Source organism: Pteropus medius, unplaced genomic scaffold, assembly GCF_902729225.1.
Source record: "Pteropus medius unplaced genomic scaffold, Ma_sr-lr_union100, whole genome shotgun sequence".
Classification (NCBI taxonomy): Eukaryota; Metazoa; Chordata; class Mammalia; order Chiroptera; family Pteropodidae; genus Pteropus; species Pteropus medius.
In genome coordinates this window covers 8,405,203-8,411,197 of record NW_024349803.1, presented here as the reverse complement: position 1 = coordinate 8,411,197, position 5,995 = coordinate 8,405,203, and positions in this window count along the sequence as shown.

The following is a 5,995-nucleotide window of genomic DNA, read 5'->3' as shown; positions in this document are numbered from 1 at the left end:
TGGGGTGGTTAATTTGTTTATTTTAGACAGGAGGCTAAACCCAGCCCCTGTTATTCTATCTTGTTCAGAAGTGACAGAACTATAAATAGTTTTCGATTCAACTAAATTTTGCCAGCCTGTTTCCAGATAAAATTGGTTTTCTAGAATGCAAATTTAAAAATTATAGTAAGATGATTTTCAACTAATTTTTTTTAAGTCAACTTTATTCAGGAATAAGACATATAGCATAAAATGCACATATTTTAAGTGAGCATTTTAATGAATTTTGACAGATATATACCTCTTTGACCTCATTCAAGTTATAGAATATTTCTATCTCCACATAAAGTTTCTTTCAATGATGTTTTAATAAGCCGTTACGAGAAGTCGTTTGAACTGTGCGTGTTGCCCTTTGAGCTGGAGGAAGGAGCCCATCAACTGGACTGCCTCTCCTTCTTGCTTTGGCTCTAGATCCTGCTCTACTGTGCTATCTCCTTTGCCCAGGGAGACAGGCCCATATGTGACTTTCCACAAAATGAATCATGGGACCTCAGGACCTGGGCGATTTTTGCAAGCAGGCAGGATTCAGCAATTGGTGAAATAAAGAATTGTTTTGGGAATTCAGTGCTTACCCCTTGCCAGTCACGAGATGCTGTAGGCTACAATATAGTTTTCACTTTGGACCCCTGGAGACCTTTATTTCTGAGATTTTTGGGATCATTGGTCACACAGCATTATTACCACAATAACTAATTAATAGAAGGTGCTTGATAAATATTGCCAGACTGCTTTCTAAAAATGTTGTATTTATGTTTATACTGTACCAAACTTGCCAAACCAAATATTATTTTTATTTTATTATTTTTTCCGGTTTTATTGAGATGTAATTGACATACATCACTGTATATGTTTAAGGTGTACAGCATAATATATTTTTATTTTTAACTTCCAAAAGTTTAATAGGCGGAATCATATTTTTGTTATCATTTTGTTTTTCAGTAACATCCTTGAATTTCTGAGGCATAAGCATTCATTAATGGCTCTCATTTCCCTTCTGATAGGTGCACCAGGGGGAACGGTGCATATAGCTGGCTGTACAAGAAGCCAGCAACTGAAGTTGACAGCAAATTGTGAAACCCCTGGGATTGTGTCCTTTTTAAATAGATCACTTTGTTTCCAAACATTTATCTATTTTCCTTCTGACTCTTTCTCCTCCATTTGCAATCTTGTATTTTCAGATTCACAGTTTTCCAGTATTTACCATGTGCTAGGTGCTATGCTAGCATAGCAGCAAAACCACCTCTGTGCCATCACACCCTTCTTCTTGTTGTCCAGTTTCCATCTGTTTGAGGTGCCAGCTCAGAATTTACATCCTGGCCCTGGGCACTATGCTGCTCCCTGCATCTCTCCTAGTCTACCAGAGACCTGAGGGCCCTTCCTCAAACATGCCTCACTGCACACATTGAAACATAGCAGCAACAGCAGGTAAGTCCTGCTGTAGGTGAGAGAAGCTGGTTGAGAGGTGCAACTGACCTTTTCTTATCTCTGTACTCAGGTCCTATATCTCACCATTGTTTTCAATGGCAAGGTTGGATATTTTTCTGTATATTTTATTTACTGGTTAAGGCTCCCCTTTTATGAATTTTCTGTTCATGTCCTTTGCCTACTTATCTACTGAGGTCTTGATTTAAAAAAAAAATCAATTTATATGAATTTTGTATGTAGCAGAGATATTAAACCATTTCTGCAATGTTTGCTGCAAAATTCTTTCTCTGTCCGATATTTTTTTCCTTGGCTTTTTCTATACAGGAGATATGTTTTCTGAGGGTAAAGTTTATACCGGTAAATAAAAAAGGCCATATTTAAATGTGTGTACCTTTCTCTTATCTTTTCATAGCCTATAATATGTTTTCTCAGGCAGTTTAAGTCTCATTCTGGAATGCTCAGATTAGTGGCCAGGAATGTATTCAGGAGGAGGGAGAAATTGGATCCCTCTGTGACAGGAATGGCTAATGACATTTTCTCCCTGATGAGACTCTATAGTCCACTCTTCATTTATGCATTCTAAAATATTTATTGAGCATCTACTCTATGCCAGGCACCACTCACTGCCTGGGACATTCTGTGCTCTGGGTTAATGCTCACTGAGATTTAATTGAGGTTTGACGAGATAGATGAACCATACACTGTATCAATAAAGTTGAGTATTACCTTCATCACATTCGCCAAATTATTAATATTAGGGCCTAGGGAGATCTGAATGAACAAGACAGATATAGTACCTGCCCCTCAGGCGTTCATAGAAGATTGGAGAAGGCAGACAAGTAAAAGACAATTACGTACAATGAAGTGTGGCAGGAGTTTTGATGAAGGAATGCTGTGGCAGCAGGGGACCTTGCAGAGCACCTAGCCCAGTTTTGAGAAACCAGGGAAATCTTCTTGGAGGCAGTGATATCCAAATCGAGACATGAAAAATGATTAATAATGAATAAGAGAAGAAGTTTGCAGGGCAGAGTATTTTTGCAAAAGCAACAGCTCAAAAAATTCTGAGGATGAGGAAGAAAACGTGTGCCTTTGAGAAGTCAAGGTGCTGGAGTGTCTCCCAGAGGTAGTGTTTCAGAAATGAGTCAAAGTTGTCATTATTTCTTGAATTATTTTACCCCCCCCCGCCTTTTATCATCCAACTCCTTTGTAAAAATGCCACCAATATCATTTACCAGTGAAAAGGGAATTGGCTTGAAAATCAAGTCACTTGGTTTTTACTTCTAGCTCTGCTATGAAAGACTTGTGTGACTTTGATGAGTTTAAGGTCCTTCTGGGGGCCTCTGTCTCCTGCACCATGAAAGCTGAGACCAGGCAGGATTGTGTCCCAGCAGGACATACTGTGGCTGCATCTACTGTCCTTGAGGAATGACTGCTGAGTGGCATTCGGTCCCGTCTTCTTTCCATCCATCGTGTCTGTGTCTAATGCTCAAGGGAGGCTCCCAACCTTGAGAACACTCTCAAGAAGAGGTTTTCCCAAATGTGAAAGGAATCCCCCAGCTAGAATCTGAACAGTCTCTACCTGCAACACCATTGAGTTTTGCCTTGTGAGCTATCAATTTACACAGAGAGGAATCTAGCCTATGAGGTAGAGTTCCTGGATGGTGTATAGGGGCTGCTTGGGGGATTCTTCAGGCGGTGCCTAGTACATTATGGGTCTCTGGTTAATATTCATTGAAGTTTCATTGAGGTTTGATGAGATGGATGAACCATACAATATGTCAATAAAGTTAAGTATTACCCTAACCACATTCTTAAAGTTATTAAAAATGTCAGGAGCAGGGTGATTTATTTGCTCATTCTATGGAAATATTGCAAAGACAGTATGTTTAAAAACGTGCAGGGCTTAAATGATAATGATCTATCTTCCCGGCTCCATCTTAAGCTTAGTGTCAGTGACTATTTCTTATGTCTCCTGCCTCTTTGAGATATTTGGCCTTTTGACACCATTTTTGGCCCTAAGAGCAGTGGCAGGTTGTCATTTATAGGCTGGAGGTTCAGGAGCCAATGGAAGTTCTTTTCCTAGCTGTCTCCCATCTGTGGATGATGTCAAGCAGCTGCCTAAGTGCGACCCTTCACATTTGACATCATTGTCCCCGAGTCATAGGTGCTTCAGCAAGGGGTGACAAAGTGCTGGCCCTGAACTGAAAAATGTGCTTCTTGCTCTGATGTAGCATGTATCCCACGAGAACCATAAGCAGTAGCGACTACAGGAGCTCAGGAAGGAGAGGGAATTAGAATTATTTGCTCTGGGAATATGCATTCACATTAAATCACTTCCATCTGACTTGCAGCAATGCCTCCTGTGGAGTAGGTCTCTTGGCAGGCCCATCCTCAGGATTCTGTACCCTGGGCCTCAGCCACAGCTTCTCGAGAGCCTGGGGAGACTCCGAGCCTCAATGTGTGTGCTCACATGTCCAAGATTACATGTTCCACAGTGCAGAGTCTACAAAAACAGCTTTGCACAGCAACAGCCAAGCACCCTGTACAGAGAAGCGCATGGTAAAAAATGATCTTGATGCTTTGTAATAACTATGTGATTAAAAACCACATGAAAAATGACAACAGTTAACACAAACACCAGCCTTGCAAGCTCATGTGCAGCTTCCGCAAAGCCTCTACCTGCTTCCCTCCTCCCCAGCTGCTCATGGGTGCCCTGTGTTTCAGGATCTCCCCTCTAGACACACTGCAGCCAGGGCTTTGTGTGAGAGAACCCTTCCTGTGCCGATTGCCAGCCCTGTCTTCCCTACCACATTCCAGCTCTCAGTACTGTTCTCAGCCTCTTGGGGGCACCAGAGCTTGCACATAGTATGGTAGATGCTTCTTGAGACAAAAGAGGAGGATTTTGGCTGCCAATTTGTCTTAACATTGTGTAAGGTTTGTCTCGAGGCAGAGGAGGCCGTATACAGATCTGAATCAGGGTGTGCATTGTTCTGGCTGTTCCAATAGGACTGGCTGGGACTGATGGTGGGGAGCCAGATTCTGGTGCTTTTTGCATCTGAGAGTCCAGTCCACAGAGGTCAGTGGCTGGGAGAAGAGGTCCCTGGAGTAAGACCTTACAGGAGAGGAGGCTTCCTTCACCCCTTCCCTGCTGGGACCGGGAGCTGTGTTCATCAGAGAAACAAAAGGTGCCAGAGAAACAGGCAAGTGAGGATGACAAGAGAAAACCTCAAAGGGAAAGGGGTAGGAAGAAAGAAAGAGAGAGAACCAAGCTAGGGGCAAAATCGAGAATGAGAAAAGATAATGTATGGTGATTGTTCTAACCAGTGTTATGGGTTTTGGAACCAAACAATTTGTAGGAAGCTAAGTTCCCCAAATATGAGTACTTAATAAAGAAGAAAACAGAGGATTGATAATAGAAATTACACTAATGAATAAACAAGCTGCTTAAAAAATGGGCTTCTCTAGCAGTCCGTTATTTTTAACTTAGTGGCAATTTGCATACTAGTTAATTTGCATATATTAAATACTGCTCCCCTTCTTCTCCTTCCCACCTCCTCCACTTCAGAATAACATTTCATTACGGTGCTGCTGGGCTCGAAGACTCAGAGGCTCTGGAGAGTTTATTAATTTATCCAACACATGCTGTGTACATTTTTATCACTTGCTGCACAGTGGACCCGGTATCTTTGAAGTCATTAACAACACGAAGGGTGTTCTGCTCGAGGTATTCAAAAGAGAGTGAGAAAAGACAGCCTGCAAAAATATACCTCAAAACAAGGAAAGCTCATGTTTGGTTTGTGTTCTTTCTAGGAAGACAAAAATGAGCAATGGATGACTCTCTCATCTGCATCAGAGAACCTCTGTTTAGTTTAGTTTTCTTTTTCTTCTGAATTTCAAAGCAAAATAGAACTGATTCCCAGTGGGACACAGACGCCACAAAAGAACTAGCCACACATGACATTTCTCCTGCTGCTACCCACAGTGGAAGGCGGAGAAGCGCATGACTCTTTGGGAGCCTCCATTACTGCTGATGAGAGTAATAAACCAGAAAGTGAGGGCCATGGGTTCAGCACCTCGGTGTTCCCCAGGGCTATGCCCGCTGTCATTGTCTGGGCCACCTTGCCCAACCCCGGAGTGCACCTTCTACCTCTCTCCCAGGAAGCCCTCCCACAGTTGCCTCTTTCCCTTATGGCTTCTTACTCAGTGGGAACTTATAGCTCAAGCTTCTGGTTACTTTGTTAATTGCTCCGTGTTGGGTTATGCCACCTTCCATGGGCCTAGAGGAAGACCACCATGCCTATAAGGCTTTTTAAAAGTGGTCAGGTCTGGTCTACTTGCATTAATCCTGCTATCATTTTCTAATACCATCTTGTCAGTTTGGCTATTAGTCCCTCTTTTTACTATCCCAGATGCTTAAGTTGAAGAGAAACTTGTATATTTGCTGAGAGCTTATAGAGTTTTCCCCAGGTACCAATGCAAATTAAAATTAAATTAACTAACTAATTTATTCAATCATTTATTCATCAAATAT